The following is a 14,389-nucleotide window of genomic DNA, read 5'->3' as shown; positions in this document are numbered from 1 at the left end:
CGGGTGCTTAGCACTCACTATGGGATGTGAGCAGCATGCAAGTCCCGCTCCCGAGGCAGGGGTTATAGGAGAGCACGGCCATGTGGGAATGGAACCGGAACTGGAATCCCTTGGGGAATCCAGGCCCAAGGCCCAAGACACTGGAACTAGAGAACCCCACCCATTCCAAAAGCAGGAGTTGGGCCCCAGCACCCAGGACTGGCTTCAAATCAGGAGCTTCCCAGAGGCTGAACCAGACTGTCTCAGTTTCTCCCGGCTCCAGAAGACACCGTGTGTCACAAGCCTCGAGAGAGCACTGCAAGCACTGACGACATCTTGAACGGACCAGAAGTTCCTTGACTGTTCTTCTTGGCTGCCCGTCAAATCCAGGAGCTGTAGCGTGACCACGTGCTCAGGGCATGTAGCTTAATCTGTAGAGGCTCACGCATGAAGCTCCAGAGGTCCCAGATTCAAGTCTGCCCGTGGGTGGTTACATTGACACACCCCGCAGCGATAATAGCTCCACCCCTGGGCAGAGGCCAGCATGCTAAATCTGCACTGGATTTTACACCACTTCCACTTGGAGCAGGACAGCCCCGACCATCCAACCAGCACCAGTGAACCCTGTGGCATGGGACAAGGCAAAGCGTTGGAGGCTGCTGGCGTCTTCCTACGCTAGTGCCTTCAACAGAGCTGCCCCAGGGAGAAGGGGAAATTGCAGGGCAGGAGGCTGGCGCAGACAGGCCCCCCAGAGCAGCACTGCGAACTCTGGCCAGTCCCTGCACAGTGCCCCCACTAGAGAGCCAGATGTGCTGGAGCCTGGGTGAGAACGCTGGCCGGGAAGGAAGGGGGTCGCATGCATCCTCATGTGTGAAATGGTTACTAACGAGCTTCACTATTCCCGTCCTGCACCCTGTGAAGCTGTCCCTGCTTCGGGGGTCAGCGCGCTGGACTCACAATCACAGGATATTCCCAGGCAGGCAGGAAGTGCGGGGATAAACATAAACAGAAGGAGCTGAAGGAGAGCGCATGCACTGGGAGAGCTCTGGCCTGCCCGGCTTTATCATCAGACCTTCTCACGCCACAGCTCCCAGCTCTCACCCCAGCAGCCGCAGCTCAAACAGTCACAGGGGTCCTCCGTCGGCTTCAGAAATCCTCCTCCTGGCCAGGGTCCTGCAGCGAGGGGGCAGAGGGGAGGGTCTGGCTGGGTGAGTGAGTGCATCCGTGTTGGGAGGAGCTGAACCCTGGTCCTTGTCACCAGCAATACCCCAGCACAGGCACCAGCAGGTCTGACCTGGCCACAGCCAGGTCTCCCCCTGGCTGACCACATGCTGGTGCCGGGGAGAGGCGTGGAGAAGGCAGAGCGGTGCAGGAAAACGGGGCCCTGAGGGCAAGGAGGAGTGTCTTCAAAGGCACTCACAAGAGCTAAAGAGCGAGTGCTTTGTGGAACTGACCCGCCCGCCCCTGCAGCCACGGGCCAGCTGGCCAGTTCCCCAGAGGGCCCCGGTGGCAGCGCTCTTTCACCCGCTCTCAGTTTAGCCCACGGCCGGCAGGGCCCAGCACGAGGAGCAGGCACTGGTGCAGCTGCAAAGGAAGGGAAATAAGCAAACGAGTTTTCACATGAACGTGGGGCCCGAGCCGGAGGGCGACACACAAGCCTGCACACACATGCAGGGCCACGCACGACGTAGCTGGGAGAGGGAACTGTGCTCGTAGGTCTTTGCTCACTGCCAGACACCTCCTGTTCTGTCTCCTCGCCGCGCCGTAATCCAGATGGGGCAAGCCTGGGGAGCCCCGCTCCTGCCGTGTCCCCGGGCTGCGCGATGCCATCTGGGCCTCCCAGCATTGCCCAGGGCCCAGACAAGCAGAACTTCTAGCCGAGGCGAGGACGGTTGTGGCTTATGAGAAAGAAGGGCCCTGAGTTGACCGGTGACCTCAGCTGAACTTGAACTGTGGCTGAGCTCTCTGTCCTGGAAACGCCATTTCCTCCAGGTGGGCGTTTGCTGAGCGAATACGAGGCTATCGGACAGGTGGCCCAGGTTCCAAGCAGGGCTGGCAGATCCTGGCTGTGTGATGGGCCATGTCTCCCACAATCACTACCTAGCCACGCTACAAGGCCAGGCTTCAGTTGGGCAGCTGGGGCCCTCCTGCCCCTCCAGGCTCCCAGCTGGGGCCCTAGGGCATGCCCGGGTGTGGCAGTTCCATGGTGGGACTGGCTGGGAGAGCACCTCCCCACCAGCTATGACAGCTTCAGGGCTCAGGGAAGTGTCTCTCCCCACTCTGCCCTGAGTCCCTGCATGGGCCTTAAAGGGACCTTAGCTCCTTACCCTCTGTTGTGTAGTGCAGGGTTTGTGCCAGCCCCATCCATCTCAGTGTGACACCACACGGGAACTGGCCTTCTCCAGCAGGAGAATGACCCTCCTGTCCCTGGCAGCTGCTCACAGCACCAAACCCCAGCACTGACAGCCCCCACAACGCCCTTTCGATGCCCAGACCCTGGCTCCAAACCCGTTTACACCCCAGCACCAACTGAGCAAAAAACAAACCTAAAGACACCTGAACAAATCCTGGTAAGAAAATACACCATTAACAGCAAACAAACTCAGCTTCTGCACTGAGCCCCAACAGTTCCTGGTCTCTCCCCTTTGTCTGAGGTCTGGCCACAGCCCCTGCTGGTTGTCTCTCACATTTCGTACCAGCCTCAGCTCATGCCTCACCTTGGTCTGCCTGATGTTCTCCAACACGCTCACAGGTACCTGCCCCTCGCCGAGCCGGCTGTGGGACGCCGGAGTCAGATGCAGGCGCTTACCTCGCAGCTGGTGCCGGTGTCTGCGCTGATGGTGCTGGAGCTGCTGCGTCTGCCTGTTGGGCTCCTGCAGGCCCCTCCTCCCCCGTCCTTCTGGCCAGATGCAGTGGCTCTGGCCCACCGGGGACCCCCAGCATGGGAGGGAGGCCAAGCCCAGCAGGAGGAGTGCCGAGAGCATCTTGAGGAGAAAGGCTCCCAGTGAGAGCCTGGCTCCGGGAAGCAACTTCCCACAAGAAGTTCTTGCCAGTCGTAGGCTCCAAAGATGAGGCGCCTGCCCCCGCCCTGCCTGCACGGCTCTCCCCCTGCCTGGCTCCAGCCCCTCAGCTGGGAAAGTATTGGGGATTGGTTATGAAGCATGTTTTTCAGCTGCTTTTGTGCTTTTTTCCCCCCATTCTCCTTTTTGAAGTTGTAGACAATGGGGGAGGAAGGCATGTAGGCCCCATGCTGTGCGGGGGGCCGCGCCACACCACAGGGGCTGCTCTCTCCGCACCGCCTGTGACATCAGACCAGCGGGGCGGGGGTAGCCCCACCAGGAGTAGGGCGCCAGACTGTGAAGATCAGTGGGGAAGAGGCAAACGGCGGCTTTGTGGCTTCCTCCTCAGCATCAGCCACCTCAAGCCTTCCTGCGCCCGCCGCGCCGCGCCTGCGCTCCCCGAGCACCACCGGCCCAGCGAGGCTGGCTCCATAAAGGACACCCGGCTTTAGAAAAGGCTGTTTTCAAACAAAATCGACCATCCCCTGATAGATTTAACAGCTTGTCGGCTGCTGCTTTGTCAAACTGGCCCGAGACGGGGCAGCTCTGAGGGGGCCTGCAACGTGTTCATTTGTCAGAAGGAGGCCAGGCGCTTGGAATGGTTACAATTACCGCTATTGCCCAGGCTCCGATTATTTCATCATTCCCCTGCTGAAAATCAGGCGGGCTCCTTCTGTCTGCATGCCTCGGCTCAGTGTGTCGCCAGCCCATTTGCCCAGTTCCCTCGTTCGCTGGGACTTTTTAGTCACGCTGAAAGATTTAACAAACCTAAGATGAAAGAAATTTGTACCCATTTGAAACCTGGGCAAAGACATCTATCTTCCCAGTTCCTCCGGGCTCCTCCTGGCCCAGCCATCTGCCCAGCTGGAGTGCAGACTCCCACCAAGCAAAGCCCTCCTCGCCTCTGGGCACCACCGTGCAGCACCATCAGTCCCTGCCTCAGCTCCAGAGGCAGAGCCATGTCCCCTCATCTCAGTGGCTTTGCACCTTGTGGGATGAACCCAAACCTGTGCACACCCAAAGCGTGGGGCTGCTGGAAGGCACAGCTCTGAAGTGGCCCCGGGACAGCAAGGCCTGTCCAAAGCTTCCTTCACAGTCAGGGACTGCCCCGTAGCCCAGGGCTGCCCGTTTGGTTTCGCTTTGGTCCAATTGTGACACAGCAGGAGCTGGCCAGACAAAGCACAGGAGTCCTGGACAAAGTCCTGCCAGGGATGAGTTAGTTGGGGATGGTCCTGCTTTGGGCAGGGGGCTGGTCTCGGTGACCTCCTGAGGTCCCTTCCAGCCCTGGGATTCTATGACTCTGTGGCTCACAGCCCAGCTGATGAATGCCGGCAGTGAATCGAGTGCGTTCACAGCTGGGAAATCATAGCTGACAAGGCCCAAAAGGCCCACCCTGACCAGCCATTCTGATCCCGTGCCTAGCCCAGGCCAGAGCCATCCCCTCTCTCAGCAGCTCCTGCCTCCAGTGCAGCATTATGCGTGGACAAGAGCAGAGCTCTCTAACAGGGACTCCTGATCTCGGGGAAAGGTTTCTGGAGCTGGAGACAGCCACAACATTGCTGGGGAAGGTGCTCCAGGACTAATGCCCCCCGCCGTGAAACACCTATTTCCTGTTTGACTTTGTCCAGACTCAGCATCCAGCTGCTGGCTCACAGTCTGGGAGATATGCGCCCTCTGCATTCGGAAATCTCCTCCCTGCCTAGGGAGCTGTAGGTCCCCACCAGGTCCCATTGTAGCCTTCCCGGCGTGAAGCTGAACAGATGGAACCCTTCAATGTCTTGCTGCCAGGCAGCTTACCCGACCCTGGATTCATTCTTACGATTCTGCTGCGAACCTCTCCAGGTGTTCAGCATCCTGGGGCTGTGTGGACGCCCTTTCATTGATGGTCTCAGTGCTCACTACAGCCCTAAGCCCACCGCCCTGTGGCTGCTCAGTTTCCCTTCTCCCCATCCCAGCAGGGTCACGTTACCACCTTGGGTGCAGAGCTGCACCGGGAGCTTGTACATGGCTGGTTGGCCGGTTGGCCTCCAGGTCCTTTTCACAGTCATTGTCTTTGGGGCTCACCAAAAATCAGAGTCTCATGAGCAGTAGCCCCAATGTGACTGGGATTTGCTATTTCTAGCTACTCTCCTCATTCAGACATGGCCGCAGTCCAGTCTAAGATCAGACACAGCCCAAGGAGACCAGCCACGCGCGGTCAGGGATCAGACACAGCCCAAGGAGACCAGCCACGCGCGGTCAGGGATCAGACACAGCCCAAGGAGACCAGCCACGCGCGGTCAGGGATGGATGTGTCAGTGCTGGTATGACTCACACCCCTTCCCCAGTGGGAAGACGGTGCCTGTGTCACAGAGCCACAGGAGTGGCGCATGCCCCAGCTCTTCAGTCGTGTCTGGGAGAAGCCCGTCTGTCTGCCATGCTCCCAAGGAGCGCAGCGGGTCCTTCAAGGCAGGCCAGACCGCCTCCTCACCTCCTAGCCTCCAGCACTCCGCCTTCACACCAGGAGCTGTGCCCAGCACACCCAGCAGAGACGGGCTCCTGGCTGGCCAGACTTGGGCGTGCTTCCGGCTCTGGAGTGCATCGGCCAGTACTTGCAGTGGCTCCCCAGCAGCGTTTTCCTGCCACAGTGGGGCTCAGTAGCTGACTGGAACATGGCCTTGGAAGCCCTTATCAGAGCACAGCCGAGACCAGCCAGGGCAGGCCGCCAGCCAAGATGCAGCAAGCTCCACGTCGATGGCAGCAGGCCTAGGCCTTGGCCTGGCTCTTCCTTTTCATCCGGTGCTTGTAGCAGTGCTAGGCCGAAGTGCAACAGGATGCACAGCCAGCGAGGGAGGTGAAAGAAACCACTCCCGCAGGACGGGCAGGTAGCTCCAAGCTGCGGGGTCCTGTCGCTCTGGGCTTGACCTTTCCCTGGCTCCCTGATCCATCCCACTGGGGGACGGGCTTTTCAGATGCCTCCCAAGGTGAGGCCGTCCACCGGGGCCTTTGTCGGCTCGCTCTGCGGGCTGACAGCTTGCGGGGGGAAGCGTCGGGCTGGGCAGCCCCCTCCCTTCTGGCAGGTGAGCCCACCAGGGGGATGACTTTCTCCCCCGACATACTTATTGTTTCCCTTGGCAACGGCGATGTACTGTTGCCATAGCGACTGCTGGGCCAGCCCTGGCCCCAGCCCCAGTTCCCCTCTCCGTTGCCAAGCCTGCACCCTGAATGAAGGGTGAGGCTGAGTTCGTTAACACAGAGCGCCCGCCTCGCTCCCGGCCCAGCCCAAGGGGCACGGTGGGGAGGGGATGAGCCGCCAGTGGGTGCTTCAACAAAGAGCAAAGCGATGCACCGAGGCTGCAGCTAACTTCTGCTTGAGTGCAGCTCAATGGAGGTGGCCCAGGCTGCAGGGAAGGGCCTTCTTTTTGTGCCGCGCTCCCAGCTGGCAGCAGACAAAGGGGCTGCTCCCAGCCCCTGGGAAATACCACTCCAGGCCCGCTTTGTCCCGCCAATTTTCCCACTCGGCCGGGGGAGACAGGGGCAGGGTGCTGCGGAGCTGGGGGAGTAGAGCCCACCCAGCGCTGCCTGCAGAGAGCAGAGCCAGGGGACTGACTGTGGGGGCTGGCAGCCGCCTGCCCAATTACAAGCAGCCTCATGGCAGAGGAGATATAAAGGGCCCTGGAAGCCCCTTAATTTTGTCTTCAATCCTGCTTCTCACCTCTGGAGAAGCTCCAAACAAAGGACTGAAAGGCCCACCCTGCCAGCAGATGCACTCCAGAGACTCAACTTAACCAGCAGTTTACTTCCTCTCTGCTACAAGACTGACCCGCAAACTTGGTAACTGTTGCATTGGATTCCTTTCGCAGGTTTAAACTCTCACCTGTTCTCTCTTTTCTTTAGATTTAAGATGTGAAAGGATGGGCTGATAGCATGCTCTTTGGGTAGGAGTCCAAGTTACACGTTCACCTGGAAACATGGCTAGTCCTTTGGGATCAGAGAACCTTTTTGTTTGATGACGTTGACTTTGATAACCTCTCATCTGTACAAGGAGGGTTACTGCACAGAAGAACTGGACTGTCTGAAGAAATTACATGTATGGCTTCTTGTTAGCCAGTGTGGTGACAGAAGAGCTCTCTGCAACTGGTTTGGGTGCCTTGTGGTGGAAGACCCCATCTTGCACTGAAGGTAGTCCTGGCTCTAAAGCATCTCCCTGAATCGACACAAAACCAGTTACTACATGGGTGCAAACTTGCTTCAGTGGATCACAAATCTCCTGTGACACAAACACCCTACCTCACCCCAAATGGGCCTGGCTTCTGCACCACCCCTTACGCCCTTGCTACTGGCTATGGTGGTGGTAGTAGCTCTGGGCGTTGCAAAACGGGAAGGGAAGGTACTGGGTTAACCGAGTCTGGAAATAGGGGCACTTGATGCTGATTACCTTCTAGTTTCGGTTCCAAACGCAACCAACACCCAAATTGCTTTGACAGCAAGAGAAATGTCAGGGATATAAAATGAACCTCCCAGAATCAGCCTCGCTTACGTGGGAACTCTGCTTCTTGCAGTGGAATTCATTTTCCATGCCGAATCGCCTGGGGAGCCAGGAAGTGATCAGTTGTACAGACCCAGCCAACCTGAAAGTGTTTGATTTAAAGGGAAAAGCTTTGAGAGAGAGTGGCAGGAGGGGGAGAGAGAGGGATCAACCATGCAGCGTGCCTGCTGCAAATGCTTTCCATATAGTGTATGTGTAATTAACCCTTCTGGTCAGCTCTGCGCTAAGCAGCCCATTTCACGGCAGGGAAGAAGGCAGCAGGTGATGAGGGAGAGAGATGGTCTGACAAAGTGGATATGTGAGGATTTTAATCCCTGGTCAGGCTGCATGTGGTTCCTACTGTCCTGCAGCGACCCAAGGTGGGTGCCTCAGTTTCCCCAGGCACAGCACCAGTACACAGTGGGGAGGGGGTTTTCTGTGTGCTGACTCCTCACACATAGGCAATGGCCCTCCCTGCTCTTTGTAACCCAGGCAGCCAGGTGACCCCCTTCTTCCCAGGAAACAGGCCAAGGGTGGGAGGAGGGGCCTGACTGGTTTGAATGGGGGGCAGGGTTCTGTGTGTGATGGGGAGGGAGTGATCCTTGTTCCATCCCTTCCAGACACTGCCCGGGCTCAGTGCAACTGGCTCCTGGGGGTGCGGCCAGCAGCAGGATCACGCTGAGCTCCTCTTCTAGAGGCCAAACCTCCACCCCACTGGTCTCTGCTCTCCCAGGCCTGATGGCACGCTGCTAATGCCAATGGGCGCTCTGCCTCTGCCTCCGTTACTGATAGCACGCGAGTGCTGGCATGACGATACTCAGATGCAGCGGTGCAAGGAATCTCTCTCCACCCCTGCTAGGGGACATCACCATCATTCTGCACTTGAAGCTCTGGACCTCAGTGCACTAAACCCTCCTGAGCCGACGGCGTTACACCTCGCCAGCGTTCACGTCTGGACCTCAGTGCACTAAACCCTCCTGAGCCGACGGCGTTAGACCTCCCCAGCGTTCACGTCTGGACCTCAATGAGGGAAGTGGTTGATTGTGTAACAGTTCAGCTCTTCCCGTCCTGGCTTACTGCCATGGCGAGAGCCTTCCTCTCTCCTGCTCCAGGCCGTCCAGGCCGGAACGAATGGGATTGATGCTGGTCCGTGAATTCCCCTTTCTGCAGCCTGGTTGGCTTTCCACCACACGTAGGCCTGTCCTAGCCGACATTGATCACGGCCTCAGGCACGCGGGGAGCCTGTGTGAATCGGCATTGGTCACCCAGCCGAGGGGAGCCACGTTCTTACGGGAGACAATCCTGTGCTGAGTTTTGTGGCCATCCCTTTCCACCCGCTGCTGTCGTTGGGACTGGGCCTTTGGAGCCTGCTTGTCAGCCTGGCTGGGAGGCGTTTTGTGAGGCAGGTGGCACATTCGAAAGGGCTGGGAGGCTGGCGAGGTGTCACCACTACAGCTAGGCACCTCTGCAGCAGCCTAGGGCTGCACTGCTCACGGGCCTGCTGGCATGGAGCCCAGGGATAGTGGCACAAGGCTCTGGGGCCATTTGAGAGTGGATGGCGGCAGGAAGCTGCCCTGTCAGGCTTTGGCTGTTACGTGGAGGTGGGCAGGGGCACCTCTGCGTTAACTGCAGCTCCTTGCGCCTGGAAGCAAGAGGGACTGGCAGGGCAATAAGCACACTGTGGAACAGCTATGTGGAGAGGAGCCTCAGACAAACAGCTTTGGGTGTCTGGGTCTCTGGCCCAAGCTCCCTCAGACCCAGAAGTCTGGAGGCCTTGCTACTGGCCTCCACGGTGGACCGGTCTCAGAAGGCAGGAGAGCCCCAGTTACACCAAAGGGATGGGGAAGAAGCCAGGCTGGGGGCTGGCCAACCTCTGCAGAGGCTGTGCTGCCAGGGCGCCGGTGCTGGGGAGCTCAGTGCCTCTCAGCACATCACACCTGTTCTGGGCCAGGAGAGTTTATCAGGCTTGGGTAAGAGGTGCCCAGTTCACCCCACCGGATGGGAAAGCTGCCCCCGGCAGGGTAAAGCACAGACCAAACCCACAGGAAGGCAATGCACCCAGCCAGACTGGGCAGCCTGGGCCTGACACCTGGTGCCAAGGAAGAGCATATGCAGGTGAGGATACCAGGTGTTGGACAGCAAATGGGAGCCAATGGAAATGGCAGCTTACTCCTGCCAGCCTTGCTGTGCCCACCTGGAGAGAGGGGCCCTGCCACTGAGGAGCTGGACACCCCGAGGAAGCTGCGAGTCAGTGACAGAGGGGTCTGCAGCCGGGGGACTTCTAGTGCCAGGAGACAGGAAAGGCTGATGCCTCCTGCCTCAGGGGAGCTCCTTCCTGCACAGCTGGATCTCCTGCCCTCACGGCATTGGCTGCTGCTGGAGGGGTTGGACCCAGATGCTGCCCGAGGGCCGAGCCGCTGGCTGCAGAGCTCCCTTGGGATCTCCGCGTGGGCTCAGTTCCTTGCTAGACTCGTCTTAGGTTTGTACTCCGGGGGGAAGGGAGGCAGGGGTGTCACAGAGCAATTGGCTGTTTTTGACTTCTACAAATAGTCGGTCCATTTTTGGCATGTTCGCAAATTGCTGAACTCCCCATCACTTTTGCAACCTCCCGCAACTTTCTTGAGTGGCTGAACTGATCACGCACTAAACGTCCTCAGTTCTCCCCCTTTTCTCTGTCAGGTCTTTGACCCGAGATACCACATCATTCCAAGTTGCGTCTCACTCAGCACAACCCTCATGAAACAAGAGACATCTCGGAGGGGTGCGGCCCATGGCTCCTAACGGTCCCAGCCTGTGCTGTGCAGACATCCTGCTCTGGCATCACCAGTTATACCCTTCACTAAGTCCCTCCTTGCACTTTTGTGCCAGGTGTCCCATCACTGTCGGCGACATGAAGTTCCGGGTCTTGTGTCCCAGAAGCAGCGCGTGCATGGAACTTGCTGGGGTTGTTTTCCTGAGCGTGCGACTGCAATGCACACATCTGCCAAAGGTAACTGCCCCTGAGCTCATCTTTGAAACATTTCTTACTCGCAGCAGCAGTTTGTCCTGTGACAGGAAGAACGACTTCGTGGCCGGAAACATCTGAAGCAGCCTTGTAATACCTGGAAGTAAGGACAGCCGTCGTGTCTTGCAGCGATAAAGCCGCTTTCTGTATCGGATGTCAGCAAGGTCCCAATGTGCCTTCAGACGCTCAGCTTGTGCAGCGTTAATAGGAAATTACTCGTACAGTTAAAAATAATGCTCTCACGGTCAACAGGACGCGCGTCTGCCCCAGGATGGACACAACCATTCAAAACGTGTGGGGCAAGCCAGCCTGATCCACGCCACCTTCTGCAACAGCTTCGTTACGTTTGCAAACACGTTCTTACGTTCATAGTCTCCAAGGGGGAACCGTGTTAGTCTGTAGCTTCACCCACACACAAAGCCAAGCAGTCCTGTCGCGCCCTTTTATTCATTAGGGAATGAGATTTCATGGGTAAGACCCACCTCATCGGACTCTGGAGCAGGAATTTGCAAAGAAGGAAGAGGGCAAGAGAGAGAAAAGGGAAAAGAAGAGTGGGGGGGAGTCACTTCTCATTACAAGGCCTCTGCGGAGAGTAAATTAAAGTGGGGTGGCTGCCATTCTTGAGAATGTCAACGTTCTTCATTGTGCTGGGAGTCCTCCGAGCACTGACCGGCAAATGCAACACTCTCCTCACACAAACCTTTCTTCCTTGGCGGCCCCTCGAAGTCCTGCGAGATGGCATCTGCAGTCTCACAGGTGCGCTTCGGACCTCGGGCAGCTCTGACAGCGACACACCGTTCTTCTGAGTTGTCACTGGAAATACCGCCACAACACCATGCTTGCTGCCATGGGAAGCATCTCCACAGGGAGGTACCAGGAGAGGGGCCTGGCCTTGCTCGGGCTCTAAACCAACGTAAGTTGGTTGTGAAATGAAAAGGGAAATATACATGCGCTATTTAAATGGCAGCACTCAGGGCAGCGGGTGGGGAGCAGGAGTCAAGACAGCAGCCGTGGGGCTCGGGCAGGGGTTGGGGCAGGAGGTTTGTGAGAAAGAAGCTCAGGGCAGGGGATAGGTGTCGGGGTGGGGGGTGGCCATGCAGAGCAGGTACAGAAGTGAGGCAGAGGGTAGGAGAGCTGGGGGTGGGACCGAGCAGACCAGGAAGAGAAAGTAGATTGAGGGCAGGAGTGGGGGAGCTGGGCAGGGGACTGGGAAGTAGGGGGGTCTTACTGGGGACTCCTGGCGTGGGGCAGGATGGAAAGGGGAGCCAAGGCTGTGGTGCTCAGCCCAGGCATCTCCTCCGCACCCTCGTGTCTCCTCCAAGGGGGCTGGGAAGCAGGCTGTGGCTTGGTTCCTGCTCTGGCATCTTAGCAGCAGCAGGGCGGGTTGTCACCAGTTCCTGACACCGGGGTCTTCATGATGGCGAGAGGGGCTGGGCCAGGCTGTGGCTTCTGCCCCGCGCCCCCATTTGTCCCTCTCCTGATTCAAGAGGCTGAACACTTTCAGGCTGGCTCTGAATCAGGGAATGACTTTTTCCGTCAGACAGACGGTTGCAGCCCATGCACTTGACGCTATTACGATGCATGACAGAGTGCAATATTAGAACGCCTTCTAGTGCCATAGCAGCAGCCTCCGAGTTGCTGGTGAGCTCTTTAAAAGAACGTCGCGTTTCTCAGAATCCACAGGAGCCTGTAAATGAAGAGCACCTTTACCTGCAACACAGATATACGCCCCAGCTCTGCTGACCTCGCACTCCGCCACTCACCCACTGTGAGAACAAGGACATCGTGCGCTTAGTCCCTCAGCTCCTCACGTTTCACGTGGGCGTTATGGTACCTGGTAGGTCTCTTCATCCAACCCAAAGTACGATAAATCAAGTCCGCAAAATAGAGGAATTCCCTGTGTGGCACCCAGAGCAGTGCCTCACTCCAGGGCTGGAGGTATCACTGAAAGCCCAGAGAAAGCCTGCTGCTCCCCAAAAACCAAGCAGCCAGGCAATGAGCTCCAAGCCCATCACAGCCCCAACACCAGCCCTGCCTGCTGAGCCTCCCCACAGGCCTGGCTGAAGGCAGGGACCCTGCTGCAGCAGCCCATGCATGGCCCTGCTCAGGGTCCTGCTCTATGGGGGATATGAGTTCTCTGCTCCAGCGGGGATGGCAGAGGGGCTGGAGGAACGTTCCAAGGAGCCAGTGGAAGAACCCCAGGGCACACCTGGGCTGCACACTGGGCACGTTCCAGTCCAGCTTTCCTGCCCGGCCGATGCCAGCCAGAGCCGCACAAACTGCCCCAGCCCTGCACCGGAACGCGCCCCCGCAGCTGTCCGGGTAGGCAGACATCCGCTGGTCCCACTGCAGGCAGCAGAGAACCCACAGCCACCTTCCCACCCACGGCCACCAGGTCCTCAGCCGCCCCCGTGGCAGGACTGGCACGGGCAGGGTGTGAGCCCAAAGCCCAGCACCCGCTGCCCCTCGGCATGAGGGCAGGGACAGCTGGCTCTCCAGCCACCCGGTGGGAGGCAGCGCAGAAGTGAAGGTCTGGGCACGAGGGCTGTTGCGAGGGGCTCTCCTCTCTCCTGCTCACAGTTCACTAGAGTGAGTGTGTCTCATGCACAGCACCAAGAGTTCAAGTAGGGGACAGTCCTGCCCAGTGGCAATAATTCAAGGTGGTGGCAGTCCTGCCTAGTGGTTGTCCCTTGGGCAGGAGCGGGGAACTTGGGCCCTCCCTACTCCAGTGGGATCTGTCCCAGGGTTCCGTGAGGCTGAGCTGGCTGCTCACCTGGCTTCGTGTGGTGTCCAGTGTCCCTGGGTCACGTCGCGCTCCAGCCGCGGTCCCCTGCAGCCACTGCGTGATGCTGGGGAAAGCAGTCTTCAGGCTTGTGGCTCCTGTTTCCTGTCTTGGGTGCTCGCCAGTTTGACACTGATTCAATTCCAGCCCTCCCGGGCAGCTCCCAGGGTACCTCCTGTTACCTGGCCTGGCAGCCCTAGGCTGAGCAGCTGGCTGGGTTTTGAACCTGAGCATACCCAGCAAAGGTGTGGGCATGGGGTCACTTTAGCCCAGCCACAACCCTTACCCCTATCATTGGGGGTGTTTCAGTGGCTTCTGCCTAGTGAGGAGTTCCCACATCCTGTCACAAGGCAGCTATAGGCCAGCAGGCCTCCCTCACGTCTGCACTGCTGGTGGTGCAGCCTTCGGAGCAGGGCACCCAGCCAGCAGCTGCTGCTCTCCAACGGCCCAGCTCAAAGCCACAGACGTGCAGATTTTAAAACCACAGTTGGGCAGCAAGTGGAGGCCAGAGGAGAGGCTATGCCTGGGAGACCCAAACATATGGCAACCCCATCTCAGCATGGAGGAGCATGTTGGAAGCTCATCACCTCCAACTGCTGCTCATGAGTAGCCAGTTTGGTGTGGGTAGATCATGTGTCACAGATCCTAGGGCTGGAAGGGACCCAAGGACATCAGCAAGTCCAGCCTGCTGCCCAAAGCAAGACCAATCCCCACTAAGTCATCCCAACCAGGGCTTGGTCAAGCCGGGCCTTGAAAACCTCTAGGGATGGAGATTCCACCACCTCTTTAGGTAACACATTCCAGTGTCTCACCACCCTCCTGGGGAAATAGTATTTCCTAATATCCAACCTACCCCTCTTTCTCTGTAACTTGAGACCATTGCTCCTTGTTTTGCCTTCCATCACCATTGAGAACAGCCACTCTCCATCCTATTTAGAGCCCCCTGCAGGAAGCTGAAGGCTGCTATCAAATCCCTCCTCATGCTTCTCTTCTGGAGACTAAATAAGCCCAAGTCCCTCAGCCTCTCCTCATAGGTCACGTGCTCCAGCCCCCGGAAT

The sequence above is a fragment of the Carettochelys insculpta genome, chromosome 25, assembly GCF_033958435.1.
Source record: "Carettochelys insculpta isolate YL-2023 chromosome 25, ASM3395843v1, whole genome shotgun sequence".
NCBI lineage: Eukaryota > Metazoa > Chordata > Testudines > Carettochelyidae > Carettochelys > Carettochelys insculpta.
This window is presented reverse-complemented; position numbering follows the sequence as displayed.